This window comes from Mercenaria mercenaria, chromosome 3 (genome assembly GCF_021730395.1).
Source record: "Mercenaria mercenaria strain notata chromosome 3, MADL_Memer_1, whole genome shotgun sequence".
In the NCBI taxonomy this organism is placed as follows: Eukaryota; Metazoa; Mollusca; class Bivalvia; order Venerida; family Veneridae; genus Mercenaria; species Mercenaria mercenaria.
This window is the reverse complement of record NC_069363.1, coordinates 52,781,756-52,799,976: the sequence shown is the minus strand read 5'-3', so window position 1 is coordinate 52,799,976 and position 18,221 is coordinate 52,781,756. Positions and strand designations below refer to the sequence as shown.

The 18,221-nt window shown below is 33.5% G+C and overlaps 1 long non-coding RNA gene across 1 annotated transcript; it reads left to right on the top strand.

The window, feature by feature from the left end:
* The first annotated feature begins 13,097 nt into the window (after positions 1–13,097).
* LOC123562836 (uncharacterized) lies at positions 13,098–16,995 on the top strand. The gene is made up of 3 exons (XR_008370223.1): positions 13,098–13,194; positions 14,761–14,951; positions 15,579–16,995. It is a non-coding gene; the product is annotated as an uncharacterized LOC123562836 (long non-coding RNA).
* Positions 16,996–18,221: the final 1,226 nt, after the last annotated feature.

The following is an 18,221-nucleotide window of genomic DNA, read 5'->3' as shown; positions in this document are numbered from 1 at the left end:
GCAAATAGTCTGTTTTAAAATATTAATTTTAATATCGAATGTTTTCAAATAAACTTGACTCAATATATGAAAATTACTGTGTTTTTAGAGCTACATTCACAATAAGATATCGTGTATATTAATTTTCAGTCAGTTGTCAATAAGCATTTACCTGGCACTTATTAATCTTCGCCAATATTTTCGGGCGTTTACGTTAGCTTACGAAAGAATCGTATCCTGAAAATAATTACATATAACACATTACACGATGGGGTAGCAGGGGCGTCGGAAGGTGTTTGATATTGGGACCGCGAAGGGGGGGGGGGGGTAGGTACGGGAGAGGGATACCCACTCCCGCAAGGGAGGTACGGGGGTCTTCCCCCGGAAAATTAAAAAAAAACACACACAAAAACAGGATCATAAAGTTTAGGGGTACTGAATCGCATCTCAAGTCTCCAGTATTTTCTTACTATTTACATGACTATAAGCAAAATAAACTCTCATCAAAATTAATAATGTGTAACGCAATACAAAGAATACATGTACGTTTTTTTATTTAATATAATGAACAATAATCATTCATGTTACATTCAATAAACGTATTAAAGATCAAGTAATTTCACTTAAAACAGTTTTTAACATTCTAAAACAATTCAATGTGAGATCAGTTTTACGTCAACTGTTATGTACAGTGGTGTAATTGGACTTATTCAGTCTCTTTAAACTTTCCAAAAATTGTAAGACGTGAGTCTCTGCTGTTATATCTCTGCAGATATAACATGAGTTAAACTTCATTTCTTGTTTTGTTTAAAATATCATTTTTTGAGTAAAAACAACTTGTACAATTAATTCCGTACATCTTAGCGGTGTGATAAATCTTAATACTTACCTCTTTTATTAAAAAAAAATAATTATTTTTCTTAATTTTCTAAGTTAATTTAGTCCAATCACGGACACGTGTGTATGACTCCAGTTAACACCCCGCCGGATCTGTCACCAAACACTAATCTGGACAGCGTGTATTGTTTAACGCAAAGCAAAATTCAATATACTGTACAAAATAATTGGGTCCGCGGATCTGCGGCTCCAACTTTTAAGTTTACAAAAAATCGTTTTTGGGAAAATTATTGGGGCCGCGATCGCGGCCCCTGCCGCCCCAGTTTCGACGCCCCTGGGTAGTGGTGTCTACGCTCGATACCATGGGTTCCAAATTACCGACGTGGACCATTTTATCGGCATTGATTTTATTCTAAGATTATTTCACGTACATGTAACATTTTTTACGAATTTTAATTGTTTTCTATTGTAGATTTGAGCCGCGCCATGAAAACCAACATAGTGGCTTTGCGATCAGCAGGTTATACTGCAGTTATTCTGTCAAAAATATGCTTTCGTGGTGTACTCGAAAGAAGTCCTTAATAAATAGATCCTTATTTTTCCATTTTTTCACGCATTTGCGCGTAAATCGGGGACCAAATGGGCATTATTTCACTCGTGGAATGAATTGACATAAAATAGGACACTTTTCATGCTAATACTCGCATGTTGTCGAGTTGTTTCTTGTGTAGGGTGTTTATTCTGCGAACCGCCTTCTGAAATGCGGAAACGAGGGTACCTGACTTAAGCTGACTTGTATTTCATTGCATACTTTTCAATACCCCTTTTTCTTTCTGTTTTCAAATGTATGGATATCTTGTGGAAAATAGGTCAACGACGGATTGAAAATCTAGAAACTGTAACAAATTGTTCTGAAGTAGCTGAATTTTATATGAAACAAAGAACAATTTCTTTTATTGGTATATAGCCAGCATGGATGCATGCTATTCGCTAATGGTTTTCTAATTGCAATAGGCTTTGAAAGCGAACAGCATGGATCCTGACCAGACTGCGCGGATACGCAAGCTGGTCTGGATCCATGCTGTTCGCAACGCAACTATGTTGGTTTTCGCATGGCGCGGCTCATTTTATTTTCTGGAAACACTTACGATACAAAATCTGTCATTCTTTTTTTCTAAGATCCTTTAAAAGAAAAATCGACAGTTTCTTCTACGGTTATCTTGAATACAAGTGTTATTCATTCAGGAAATAAACAAGAAATGATGATTATTAGTTTGATCAGATAAGTAGGGGAGAACGGTGTTGAATGTGCCATGGGTTGGTAGTGCCACGGGTGACTTCCCATCTTTATTGAAGGGCTTAGACGTCATTTGTTAATATTTTAATCGCGCCATTTTTCAAATACAAAATGTACATTTCTTTGGAAAGCACAAACATTGTAAACAAAAGGACAACGAAACTGTGTATGAAATACCGATTTGGACCGCTATAAGTAATTTTTGACGTATTACACATTTGTGTTCTGACAGTTCGTTAAGATGTAGATATATCGACATAAGATATATTATAAAATTCAGCATTTTGAGTTATATGAATTCAGAAATACGAAAAGGTTAAATGCCATGTAGTTTTATGATGCTTTACCATACTGTAAGGTAAGGGTGTAGAGGTTACATCTCATTTTTTTTAACGGAAATGCTATTTCATGTAAACATAGTCTTAATTTACTGATAAACTGAAACAGCGCTTGAGAAGAAGGCAAAATATGAAAAATGGCACATTCAACCTCCCTTACGAGAATTTTCTTTTCTGTTAAGTCTGCAGATGAAATTTGAAAAAGAGATATGGTCAGATGTAAGCACCAAAAACAAAATTGCGAAATTAGGAGCGAGAAACGTTTTGTCCGCACTGCTACCTGTAAATGCAACATTGTGTTACTTGTGAAATACATTTTCAGTTTTTAATTCGTTTTAGGTTCAGACATAAATTTACGAAAATATATGGAATATTCATGATTACCGGGTAAAAACTTTAACGGGCAATTCTATACCGTACTGTTTATACATAACGAGCATGTTTATTTTATCTTTCGAATAATTAATATTACTGTTACATTATGTAATTCAAAAACCAATTATAAATGTTAAAAATGTAAATAAAATGAAAAATAGATGCGAGTGAAGACATATGTAATCAGTTGCTATGAATTTAACAGCCTTTTTATGTGGCGTACTTCTGAAGACGCGCCGTTTTATAGGGCGTACATCGCTAATTTTGGCATAAAGCTCCCTTAAAACATTAATTTACGCCATGATATGTATTTTTATTTGTAACTTGTTATACTATTCTCGCGTTAAACAGGTGCAAAGTTAACAGAATGATTTTAAGAGACAGAAAATGAACCCGAAAGTGAACGTCCGAGTTCGAAACCGACTTCACACGTCAGTTTACTCGAATGTTTGAAGTAACGAAAGAATTACTGGCCAAAATCACATTACCATGGGGAGCGTGAATGATCTGCAGCTCGTACTGAATATATCGCTTCTTTAAACACGTTGAACTTCAATGAAAATAAGTAGTTTTTCTTACCTCACCATACAGAATGTTGACAAAATCAACAGGAAATGCCGGTAATGGAGCGTACAATATACCGTTTATGTAGCGTACCCGCCGTAAATGCGACGTATACGTTGGACACGGTGTAAATGAGATAATTCAATGATGCTATCTACTATAATCATAAAATATTCAAACCTTCGACAAATATCTGAAATAGATGTTACCGAAAATAGAAAATTTCAGAAAATGAATATACTTTATGTCTATCACGAAAGATGTAACAGTCACAATATTTAGTCATTATGGTTCCGTATTGTATAAACTAATTGCAGTGCTCTTCTATCCGCCCATTTGTGTATCACAATGTCGTGTCCTTTTTCAAATAACCGTTACATGAATGATTAGCATGACATGACAACATGTTGCGTGCAAGAACCGTAACTACCATTTTCCCTTTTTAAATATTCAGCATATGACCTATAGTTGTGTCGGTGTGACGTTAAACCCAACAAAACAAAAATTCATTCGAAAAAAAATCAATATTAGCACAGTTCTCAGCCACAACCGTAACCGTGGAGGAGCCTTTTAACGGATTTTGATGTTGTCTTGCTTTCAGAAAACTTGATGTTAATGTTCATATTCTTAGAACAATTGTCTTTTAAATTGAACACGTATATGTTTATGTGATGTATGTTTTTATATTGCGATATTGTATTCCTATGATCTTATAACCTGAATAAAATTGAATTGAATTGAATTGATGCTTCGTATCTAAATATATGACAGTGTATGCAGCATACATGCAGGTTTTTTTTTTTCGTTGGGTTTAACGTCGCACCGACACATTTTAGGTCATATGGCGACTTTCCAGCTTTGATGGTGGAGGAAGACCCCAGGTGCCCCTCCGTGCATTATTTCATCACAAGCGGGCACCTGGGTAGAACCACCGACCTTCCGTAAGCCAGCTGGATGGCTTCCTCGCATAAAGAATTCAACGCCCCGAGTGAAACTCGAACCCACATCGATGAGGGGCAAGCGATTTGAAGTCAGCGACCTTAACCACTCGGCCACGGAGGCCCCTACATACAGGCAGTATTTTCCATCATACTTGCAGAAGATTCGCAGTATAGTTTATAGTTTACATATTGGAAAGGTACTGCATACATGCTGCACATATTGATACATGCTGGAAAATAGAATTTTAGATAATTTTACTGCAGAAAAGTTCCGCGCTAGGGGCGTAAAGGTGTTGCCAAACAGAGTCTACTATAATTATACTTGGTTGCATTCTAAGCTTCCAAAGGACCTTTTTACAGATTTTATTGTAGTACTACAGTTGAAATACGAGCAGCAATTACAGTATACAAATATACATGTATATGCAATTTATTTAAAATCTTTGAAGCATACTGCATACATTTGTAGTAAATTCATAAAAATCACGCCAACACAACAAGTTTAATCGCCTACGTATGTAGATGACGAATCATTCTTACCATAAAAATGACAATAGGTTTCATACTTAATTAATACATTTAAAGTCGTGCACCATTATTCTGTTTACTTCTTTTTCTTTCTTTCATTAATTTGTGTTTCAGCTAGAGTGCACGTGTATGCATTTACCAATACCCCTATTTCTGTGTGGAGTTCTGTATTGGTGGCTGTCATCTTTGAATGTGGATTTCCGTATTAAACTTCTTGTTTTGTAGAACTACGTATCTTCCCTGTTTAATAATATAGTCTTGCCACAAATGTATAGTAGTATTCTACTTGCAATAATTCGTTTTTTTTCACAGCCTGTACGAAATTTTGCAGCTGTAAAAGACCTGTGTTTTTGTTCAAAATTTTAGTCATGATTATTTCAATTTTACATCTATAAATTTTATATAACAACATTGATTTTACAGCTGTAGATTTCAATTTACAGCTGTAAAACGACTGTAAAACTGGTCGAAATATGCAAATGAGATACAGCTGTAAAAAAACTTACAGCTGTAAAAATAAAATAAAAAGTTACACCTGTAATTATGCCTTAAAGTTACAACTGTAGAAATATAATGAAAAAGAGAACATTATTATAAGGGACGAAAGCAGAAGTACAAAAAGTTTTAGGATGAATTGTAATTCTCTAGAAAGGGTAGCAATTACTAAACAAATGGCAAAATCAATGATCTAGTAATTAAAGAACAATATCAAATAATAAGTTTCTTGTATAGCAATTGCAAAATTAAAGAGCAGGATACAAAGTAGAAACTATGCATCATATCTTGTTTATAAAACTTTCTATGTCATGAAAACATTTGACAATATTGTAATTACTTCCTTTAAACTTATCAGTTTCAAATAAAGAGTTAATTGTTAATGCATGTGCTTACACATGTCCTTTTACAAATGTATTAGATAATTAAACGTCTGCACTTACTCTACAATGGCAAAAGTTCCAATATTTTAGATGATGTGGTGTCTGTATGTGAATTTCAGTTATATCCCGCCAAAATGCATTAAAGATGGCTGACAGTACTCATGTTTCCCTCCAAAATAAGTTACAGCTGTAATTTTGAGACATGGCCATTTTACAGCTGTAAATTTCAACTAAAATTTTTACAGCTGTATTTTTGAGACCTGCAATTGTTTTACACGTATAAATTTCAACTGTATTTCTGGTAATTCTCTACTTACATGTCTTTCACAGCTGTAATTTCAAAATACAGGTCTTTTACAGACGTTTTACAGCTGTAAAACAGGTCCTATTTTCGTACAGGAGAGAACCCGATATCCAATTACGTTAAATTACATATTACGGTAGCGTGCTAAGTCTAGCACTTTTGACATTAGAGTAACCAGTACGATGTAACGAACACGAACATTTCTTGATTGCGGTGACAGTTTCCGTCAATTAAGATGCATAACGACAGATTTATGTGTTCCTTGTGTACAAGAAATTGATTTGAAAGAATGCATTTTTCCCATTGCACCAAGTATAAATGTAATAATTAGCAGATGAAGTAATTAATCAAACGTAATGTCATATATTGTCCAAGAAATTACTTTAAAGGTGATCACAACATTTCATGCCGTCTTTCAGTTTTCATATATTCTTTTAATGATTTATTTAAGGATGACTACCCATAATAGGCCTAAATTTCACCAATAGCGTATGTACAACTTGATAATGTAAGCCTTGAAAATGTCAAACGAATTGAAATAAGGTGCATACTGACAAATTACATAGTGACAGAAGCTCTCAAAAATTTCCTTTAAATTACCTCCCCTGATAATTTTGGTTTTTCATGAGTTATTTCCCCTGAAAAATAGAAAAAATAAATTAAAATAAAATTAAAAATAATTTTCTCCTTTTTCCTACGGGGAATTTTAGGTTTCTTTTTGATATTTGCATCAGAATCATATAATGCAGCTTTCTACCGCAACATTTTCTCGAAACTCAAGCTCAGATTCTCATAATCAAAGAAATTATATATTTCCCATAGGCATCAATGTTAACTTCAATACCGATTATTTCCCCCGAAAATGATCAAATTCGAAAAATCTCTCGGTGAAACCTTTTTAATTTTGAATGTCTTTAAAGTGAACAAATTTCATTTGAATATTACCATCCAGTTACAAGATATGAACTATGGCTATTACACCATGTTATCCTTAAGGAAAAGAAAGACCCATTACATAGAGATAGATCCATATTGAAAAGAAATATTTTATTAATCTTTATGAAATTCCGTAATAATAATATTAAAGTATTTAAAAAGTGAACTATTCCTTTGGATTTCAATATAATTTCTAGTTGTAAAACCCGCTTGCGGAGCGTCCAACTGGCTTTTCGGTGTATGTGCTTTAGTGCGTGCGTCCGGATTTTTTGTGTGCGGACAATAACTTCTAATTTATATTTGGCATGATTGTTTACCTCAATGAATTCCATGCGCAAACTCCCAAGTTCTTATCACACTTGGAGGTCAAAGGCCATGTCAGATCTTGTCCGGGTCATATCCTTGACATGAATAAAGGAATATTGTTTATATTTGGCAGTGTAACATGGCATGCATGTAACGATGCATGAGACGAAAACCCCAGGTTCTAATCTCAAAGGTCAAGGCCACAAATAGGGGTCAAAGGTCATTTTAAAGGTTGTCCGGGCCATAACTCTGATAAGTATAGAACAATCTTTTTATTTGACATAAATGTTCACCTCCATGAGACGGAGTGTCGAGCGCAAACCCATGCTCCCTACCTCAAATGTCAAAGTCAAACTTAGGGGTAAAGACCATTTTTGAGCTTGTCCGTGCCATAAATTTGACATGTATTGAACAATCTTATTTTTATTTGGCATAAATGTTTGCCTCAATGAGACGGAGTGTCACGCACACCCTAGATCCCAATCTCAAAGGTCAAGGTCACACTTAGGAATCAAAGGTCATATAAGATCTTAGACCAAAACTTTGACATCCATGCACCAAACTTTTTTTATTTGTCAGATCCTTTTTTTGTGGACTTACACTTTTATAGAATTACTTCCCTTTGTTGTAACGATAACTATCTTATATTGTAACCTTTTTATTATTGGCCGAAGGGAAAATCCAAGACCACTTTTCTGTGGACAAAATGGATGGTACCTCAAATGTAATATGTGCATTTTGACATATCTAAACCTGGTAAGGGTTTTTCGTTGACAAAGAAAAATAAATTGCGGACGTATGTTTTTATAATTTCTTCCCTTTGTTGTTCTTTTAAGTTGCTTATTTTATATAAAAAATATTATTGGTCATAAAGAAAACCCAACACCATTTTTTTGTGGTAGAGCATAATGATACGTCACATTTTTTAGGTGTATGTTGACCTATTCCTACATTGTAAAGACGTTTTTTGGATTTAGAATTTTTTGCGTAACTATGTGGATGATCGTTTCTCTTAAATACCTTTTAGGCAATATATTGAAATTAAACTTGTTTCAGTTGGCTGAAATGTTTGAGTCATTCAGGCGGTGTGTCAACAAATAATGGGCTCGACATTGTTGCCTGTTAGGTTTCAACATTCTAGTTTCTCATTTGTACTTTATAAATGTTGGATTATTTCAACAACATGAACAAAAGGTAAAATCTAAAACAGCGCGTAGCTTCGGAATTTAAGCAATTCACAAATTGACAAAGGGAGGGTAACAATAATTTTATAAACTTGTCTTTCCAATAACTGTTTTTGTCAATGCAAATATTGATAACATTAAAACAACAGTGCTTATATTCATATTATTCTTTAGGCTAAATATGTTTATTTAATTTAAACTTACGCTAAAATAACGCTGTTTTGGTTCAAATTAGCAACCTGGATAGGAAAATGCAATTTTAAAGATACTTCCTATGAAAATCTGACGTGTATTAAGGTGAACACAAATAAGTGTGAATGATCACTTGGTTAAATTTTGAACAAATCCATTAGTTGACCAGTATCTGATTAACCACCTTTAAAGACATTTCTTGTATTTTTTTCTATGTACTTATTTTTTTTTAATCTTATATAAATCTGCTTTAATATGTACTGTACTTTTTTCAGCGATTTTAAGGGTATCATCATGCCCGTTTCTTTGTTATGGACAAGAGAATCAAGACAAATTTGAAACGGATATTAAAGACACTGGCCTCCAGATCGTTTGACAACAACAAAAAATTGTTTTTAGCTCGACTTTTCGAAGAAAATGTAGAGCTATTGCACCCGCCCCGGCGTCGGCGTCGCCGTTGGTTAAAGTTTTTGATAAAGTCAAAAATCTCTGTTACTATCAAAGCTATTGATTGAAACTTAAAATAGTTATTTACTATCAAAGTCTACACCAGGAGAAACAATCCCCATAACTCTGATTTGAATTTTGACAGAATTATGCCCCTTTTTAACTTAGAATTTTTGGTTAAAGTTTTTGATAAAGTCAAATATCTCTGTTACTATCAAAGCTATTGGCTTGAAACTTAAAATACCTATTTACTATCAGTCTACACCAGGACAAATAATCCCCATAACACTTAATTGAATTTTGACAGAATTATGCCCCTTTTTAACTTAGAAATATTGTTAAAATTTTTGATAAATTCAAATACAAGTATCTCTGTTACTTTTAAAGCTTTTGACTTGAAACTTAAAATACCTATTTACCACCAAAGTCTACACCAGGAGAAACAATCCCCATAACTCTGGTTTGAATTTCGACAGAATTATGCCCCTTTTAACTTAAATTTTTTTGTTAAAATCTTTTGATAAAGTCAAATATCTGTATTACTATTAAAGCTTTTGACTTGAAACTCAAAATAGTTATTTACTATCAAAGCCTACACCAGGAGACACAATTCTCATAACTATAATTTGAATTTAACAGTTATGCCCCTTTTTAACTTGGATTTTTTTTTTACTGGCAAAGCTTAAATTCAGAGTCAGGCACTGAGAAAAGTCGAGCGCGCTGTCTTACGGACAGCTCTTGTTAGTTATCTGGAAATTAATGCTATATTTCTTACGAATGCTTTGAAACTTAATTACTGACAGACTGTTATGTTACGGAAACTGTGAGAATTAGTTGTTTTTACTCGTTTTTACGATGAAAATCGAAAAGCGTTTGTAACGCTTTACTCAAGGTAAACTGTCTTAGTCATAAAAATATCTAATATGTTTAAAGCGATAAATTGATAGACGTAGAAAAAGACAAAGGGATTAAACGTAAGATTGTTTTAAAGCAAATGAAAATTAATCAGCTATCACAACATATTCGGGTATTGAAAAGCAAGGATCTCGCAGTTGCTAATAAAATGGCTCGTATGCAGATCTAGAAAATAAGAAGTCTATCTGATCTGGCATCATCCGTGGTCTAAACAAGTATAATTTCAAATAGGGACCATAAGCCTCTTTTCATGGAATAACACTCCGTGTATCAATGAAGATTCCACCGCCGTATGAATACATCTGCTGGTGTCTCTAAGTTATATTCCAGTGCTTATATCATGTATAAAATGTTGAGTTCTGCTCAACCCGGGACTAGAGGGCGTGCGTGGACGGTAGCTTGCATTTCCACTACCGTCCATGAAAAGGCTCAATCAAACCGAACCTGCAACATTTTCATTTATGCCGTGCTTTGCGACCTGGCCCCGCTTTCACTAACGTTCTCAAAGTGAGAAAATTCTAAGTTCAAGATTTTCTCAGAATTGTCTGAGAATTGTCTCAGCTGAGAAATTTCTCAAGTTGGCTTTCACTAAACTTTTTCTCAAGTCTTGAGATTTTTCTCAGCTGAGCCGTAATTTTTTAAGACAAAGGCGGAGCCGCGTGAACTTTCCCACGAACACGAGTGCATAGTTGGGGGCAGTGGATTTATTCATTTATTGAGACGAAATGAAGCGTTGAGAAACGTTCATAAACAACATGTACAGTTCGGGATATATCCAAATTGTATGTTTGTACAAAGGTATGGCAGTGTATTTTCAATATTATAATTAATCAGCTTCAAACCTGACACTTTTGAACCAATCAAACACACAGTCGAGGGTACTACGTCATATTGCATGTGTTTTCTTTACCAAATATGGGATTAGGTAAACACAGCCATTAGAGATGGTACCTAAAAATTCAAATTGCATCTGATATTACTTTCTGTTGCAAACTTAATACTGGAGTACCTCAATTATATAATGGTTTAACTTTCATACTTCATTTTTCATGCTGAAAGGCAATATTTAATCCGAAAAAATTTGGTCCTACTTTGAAAAGTGAAGCCAGTGACAGATAACTCTTCTAGGACTATTTAGTTATCTGAACAAAGCATGCATAGATTCGGATGTGTTTCCCAAAGCTATAGTTTACTTCAAGATCTATTAATAATCATTCAAACAAAAAAGTTGAGCATTATCTTTCATTTTCAAACGAACCTATTCATAGACATTCTTTTTATTTATTACTTCCGATAATTTACAGGTATGGTATGATCACAGAAAAGAAAACATTATTCGTGAGAAAAAAATATAAATAGACTATATAAATTTTAGGACATCGAATCCCTCAACAATTTACAAAATTCGTTTGCCAAGAATAATCAAGGCCTCAAAATGTATGAGTTAAAAACAGAGCGATATAAAAACAAGAGCTGTCTGATGACAGCTCGCTCGACTATTCGTAGAATTGATTGAAGAATGGGGTCAAAATATTTCCACGGAAATTCAGACAAAAGAAATAAATAGATTAGACAAACAATGTTCCTGTATTACTTTGATTTCGATAAGTCTTGCACTAAATGGCAATATATGAGCCAATTTCAAAGTCCAAAAAGGGCCATAATTCAGTCAAAATAGTTATGTACTCTTGCCTACAGATGGAAATCATAATGATAAACAAGTGTTCAAAGTTTAAAAGCCATATGTCAAATAGTTTTGACAAAACATGGATTTGTATGAAAACAGAACCAATTTCAAAGTCCAAAAACGGCCATAATTCAGCCAAAATAGATGACAGAGTTATGTTCTCTTTCCTACAGATAGAGACTATTATACTAAACAAGTGATAAAAGTTTCAAAGCCATATGTCAAACACTTTACAAAAAATATGAACTGGTACGAAAAACTTAACCAAGATTTCTAAGTCAAAAGGGGTCATAATTCAGCCAAAATCCTTGATGGAATTATGTACTCTTGCCTATAGCTGGACATGGTGATGGTAAACAGGTGCTGAAAGTTTCAAAGCTTTATCTCAATAGACTTTGTCAAAATATGAACTGGTACGAAATATTAACCATGATTTCTAAGTCAAAAAAGGCCATAATTCAGCCAAAATCCTTGATGGAGTTATGTGCTCTTGCCTATAACTGGACATGGTGATGGTAAACAAGTGTTGAAAGTTTCAAAGCTTTATCTCAAAAGACTGTCTAAATATGAACTGGTACGAAAAACTTAACCAAGATTTCTAAGTCGAAAAGGGCCATAATTCTGCCAAAATCCCTGATGGAGTTATGTACTCTTGCCTATAACTGGCCATGGTGATGATGAACAAGTGTTGAAAGTTTCAAAGCTTTATCTTAAAAGACTTTGTCAAAATATGAACTGGTACGAAAAACTTAACCATGATTTCTAAGTCAAAAGGGGCCATAATTCAGCTAAAATCCTTGATGGAGTTATGTGCTCTTGCCTATAACTGGCCATGATGATGGTAAACAAGTGTTGAAAGTTTCAAAGCTTTATCTCGAAAGACTTTGTCAAAATGTGGACTGGTACGAAAAACTTAACCAAGGTGTGACGCCGACGCCGACGCCGTGGTGAGTAGGATAGCTGTACTTATTCTTCGAATAGTCGAGGTAATGTATATTTTATCTCATGGTCACACCAAAAACATACCAAAAACTGTGCCGAAAGAAGTTATTTCACTTTTTAAGACACTCACCTTGTGTTTACAAATGTACCTAATTTGCATATTGACCGAGGCGTGCGGAATCGCATTTACCGTGCGAAATCTACCGTTACAGAAACTTCTGTTAATATAAAACAGACGTTCTTTAGTATAAATAAAATGGTAGTGTTAGTCAAAAAGAAATGACAATCACCTGTCATTAACTATTCAACTAAAAACAACGAAGCCGATGTCGCTGTCAAAAGTTCCCGTATTTACTGCACGGTGCTATGTTAAATTATTGCAAGTGTGAGATAAGCGATATGCGCTTCAGTTTTGCACATGATTTGTTGTTGTTGTCGTTGAACACATGGCCTTAGATACCATCTCTACAGCTATATGTTGTTACACTACGTGTGACAATTTTATGTTATCGGGCATATGTTTATGGGAATCAGCTTTGCAGCCGTAAGTATACATTGTTTTGTGATTCACATATTAATTACTGCAATTAGTGTATTCATATCAATGCTTGCAGGGACATAAATAGCTATGCATTCTCTAGGCATTTCAAACTTTGAACAACACAATTTGTTCACAATACTTTGACTGTTTACATTCTATTTTTTAGAAGATATCAAGCTTCTTTTTTCAAAAGCATTTTGTCATTACTGTCATGGTTATAAATTAATGGTGTGTCTGACGTATTTCGCCAGGTACTCTGTGAGTTGAAATTGCTACAAACCATGTACATTTTTTAAAAAATGCAAAATGAAAGTGAAAGTAGGTAGAGCTGTCAAAATCAAAAATGAAAAAAAAAATGCAATGTTTCAAAAAATATAAAAGTTGATTTGTTTTCATTAACCAGAGTACCTAGATAAATATGTTAGACACACAACAAAAACAAATTTAGAGAAAAAAATGTGTTTGATAAAAAGATTGACATAAATTTCTACAAGGTAGAATGTGGACATTTAGATAAGACAAAATACAAAGTACAATCAAACAAGGTGACCTTTATAGAAAGTATCTGCTTCTTGTGTATATGTGCTATGAATATTATTGGTCTGTCAGGTATAATTTCCATTTATGAAAATTTACATGAGGGGGTCTCAAAGGCTTTACATGATCCTTGACATGTATATATCAGTAGAGTTCTACTTTTCATTTCTACTTTCACTTTCAGTTTGAACTGTGTTCCATTTTTTTTAATTTACATTTTTGCAGCACTTTCAACCCCCAGACTTCCTGAATAACCAATATGTTATGTTAGACAATAGTATAAACATTAGTCTCACTTGAGATGCAAACTACAGGTGTCAGCCTTATTCCTGTTTTTAAATGTTGCAGGTTTGTAATATAATATTATCATAACTTGAGACAGGACTATATAAAAACTATTTTTGACACAAGCATGGTAACAAAATATATTTTTGAAACAGAAGTTTGAAAATCTGTATGACAGTATAATAGCATTTTATAATGGAAAATTTCCAATCAGTAGAATTATACTTGAATATTAAAGCTTTTCCTTCGTTTTTTGTACACTTCCGTATATTGTAGATCTAAATAGAGACAGAATATGAAATTCCTCAATAGAATGCTAAAATATGTTGTTTTTTTTTGAAAAACATTATGAAAGAAAAAGATATTTCAGTTGTAAGGCATCCCTGAAATGTCACATATTTTGATAATGGTTTTAAATGTTTATTGTCAATGCATATGTTTCAAAGTATGCTATTTAATCTTATATATTTTATATGTGGTTTATATAATACACACCCACACACAATTTTATTAAGATTTTTGTAGATCATATCAAAATTATATAGCTAATAATTATAAGCTTATGTACCCAATAACCATTGATCTTGTATACCTAAGGCTCAAATTTAGTGTTTAAGATTTTCTATATTATCAAAATCTTTGTGTAATTTAAAGATTGATATTCCTTCTTATAAATGGAAAAAGTTATATTTAAACCTGGTTACAGAGCAATTTTCAGACAAACATTTTTTATATAATTTATATCAGGTCACAGTCTGCTGATGAAGTTCCTCAGCTTACACAGAGGTCAGGCTTGAGCTAAATGCTGATTCAAAAGATGCTAATGACAGTGGATGATCCATTCGGAGTTGTTCTAGGACCATTCACCAATGTTTCAAAACAGTGATGGAACTGAAGGCAGTACATGTACTGGTGTCTGGCCTGTGATTTCAAGTATAGTATGTATTGACTAAGTTGGGCTCAGTGTTTTCTAAATTTGCAAACTTTATTATAATTCAAACCATGCTAGATTTTAATTTCACTCAAAAGAAAATAAAGAGGAACAATAAATAAAACCATGCTTGCAAAATATACAGAAACTAAATTGATACCCTAAATGGATGCACTTCCTTTACAAACATTTGAAATGGATCAGTCTGATTTTGACCAAGTATTGGTTTGGTTTGAAACTTTCACTTATGATAATTTGCATGCCCAGCTCAGAATATAAAGCACTAGACTATGAATCAAGAAAACTTTAGAGTTTGATCCCTTGGCTATGCATGCTATGCTTGCAATGTCTTTTAATAGTTTGCCGAGAAGAACATGCCTGAAGTCATTTGTCCAACATTTCTTACTCATTTACAGTGGGAAGCTGTCTGTGAACATAAGTCATTTCTAGTAAAGAATACAGGAACACTTGATAGGTTAACTGAACACCATTACATGACTGAAATACTATGGCAAAATTGAATCATACTGAAACAAAATACAAAAAAAGGAAATTTCTCTTGATAAATGCATAACAAAAATAAAATTTGTGATTGTGTACTATATATAACATAGAAAAAACAATTCCTTTTCAGATTGATGTACCTCCTCCTGATGTACCTCCTTGAATACAACACATCTGCCATGTGAAAGGAACAAGCTGCAAGATATACTGTGGAAGTGGGGGACTATGTAAAAAACATTTTATTTAAAGAATATAAGAAATCTGACACTTAACTACTGAAAAGGTGCACAGGGGACATTATTGTGTGTAGACTTTCATCAAGATCCTGAGAAAGTTGATTTATTAAACAAAAAATAGACATATTATGTTTTCAAAGCTGAAAAGATTAGGATCTTGGGAAAACATTAGGACTCAAGAAAAGTAATGGGGTTATGAAACTGTAGTGTTCAGCATTTAAATTGAGTTGTTGTTTTTTTTCACTACATTTTGTGAAGAGGGTTCCATCAAAAGATGTGACATACTGGTAAGATGAATTTTGCTTTAAATGTGCAGACTTTAAGTTACATAAAAAAATCAAAGCTGTAGCAATAAAGCTTGGAAAGTTTGTTGCATAAAGTTAAAGGATTTTTTTTTTAGTATGAAATTTACATGGTGTAGGCCTTTAAGCTGTCTTCTTTTAAAACCACCTTGTATTTTTGATAATTTCTTATGTAATTAAGTCATTTCTAATGTTTTCTCTTTTAATTGACCCTGAGTGGCAGCTCTTGTTAACTACAAAACAATCTACTATTATTGGTTAACTAATAATTATTGCAATAGTGAGCATTTTAACATTGTTGCATCACAGTGCACTCCTTTATGGGAATAGGGAGGCAATGCCACATTTAACTATTAAACTAATTATTAAACTATGTCATTTGAATGAAAACAGCCTTAGACACACCTGAAAATCAGATAAATGTAAAGACATGCAAAGTTTTAAAAATATTTTTGGATTTAAGTTGTAATATTTTCTTACTTTTATCTTCATTTGGTTATAAATGCAACTGATTGTTTTTATCAATATCTGTTGTCAGGTGTGTTTCGTCCCAATTTAATTTTTCGACCCATACAGTGTTTCCAGGACTCATCAATAAGAGAAACACTATCAACTTGAGTCAACAACATAACTTTTAACATGTGAACAGAAGTTAATTATAAACGTTTTCAAAGGAACATAATGAACTGGAACAGTAAATGAAAATTATTAAAGAAATGAAAACCTGTACACTTTGGCATTTCATAGTTCTTTTAAAAAAATCAAATTTATCTGAGAAGACAATGACAGTGAAATATAAAATTTTACTTAAAATCTAATAACTTAATGGTAATAACAATTTTATCAATAGCATAGAGTTAAGATTTCCTGAAATTTTTGGAAAGATATGAAAAACATTGTACTTTAAATGTTAAACCAATATTTTAGATCAAATTATGAAATGCCATATTTATTTATAAATGAATAAAACTATTGTCATCTTATAAAACTTTCTGTTAACTTTATTAAATTATTAGAACTTAAATATTTTTCATTGTCTTTGTGTCCATCAGTTTTACTTCTTATTCAATTACATCATGCTACTTGCCACTTGCTAAATGTGAAATATCTAAAGTATAGATGTTAACACAGCACTGCAAAATGCGGAACAAAATAGTTCCAAATGCTTATTAATGAGTGATTACTTATAAACAAACTGGTGTATAGAGCCGTATATAACATCATGCCATTATATAGTAACTTTTATCACTTGACATGGCCAGAGACTGAACCCACAATCTCCCACTGAAGTGGTGGGCCCTCTACCATTTGGCTATTGAAGCCGTTGAGGCAACAGGACTTGATTATTACAAAGTGGAGATTTTCTTTAAGCGGTAGGTTAGCTTAGTTGATAGAGTACTAGTCCTGTAAGAGAGGGTCCCCAAGACTGAGCCCTACAGTAGACTGACTGCACATTTTACTCAATCTTAAATTAACTAGGTGCACAATATTGGACTGCGACTGTATTATAAACTACAGGACGACATTTATATTGCGGGGGAGTTTATTATGGTATAGGACTTGAATACCACAAAGGGAAATTGTGTCAGCAGCTGGTTAGTTCAGTTGGTAGTGTGCACACCCTGTGAACAAGGGGTCCCGGCTCTGAGCCAACGACTAACTGCTCATTTTTATCACATCTTGATAATACCCCCCTAGTTGTGAAATGAAATTTCATAATTGTGTTGTGCGCTAAGAATAAGGACTTCTAGGGATGTTACTGCACAAGTCAATGTATCTCGGTACGAGCGTTTTTGGAACGAAACATAGGCACAGTAAAACGTCTACCGTACTTAATAAATGTTGTCTTCAAAGTTGTGTAGCATTCAAGACGAGAAAGAAACATTTTAGAGACAGTAAAAAGGTTTGAAAATGTTGTTCATGTGGTAAATTAATTGCTGCATGTGTTTTAAAAGCGTGAACAGTGTCCCTAGCAACACTCGGCCATTTTAGTTTTACTTGGATTACTTCCCTTGAAATAAAGAAATTACCGTCTCTGACGAAGTTTGTTGTCATCCATGTCATGCTGGTGAACTCAACGTGAAAGTGGCGCTGACTACGGCGGCGGCGTATATTGTATTGTCGAAAAGTCGCCATTTTGTTTCTTTGAGAAAAGCTCTGAGACAGCCCAACCCTTGACTCATGAAATCTGAGAAAAATCTCAGCGCCTAAGTTGAGATTTTATTGAGAATTTTT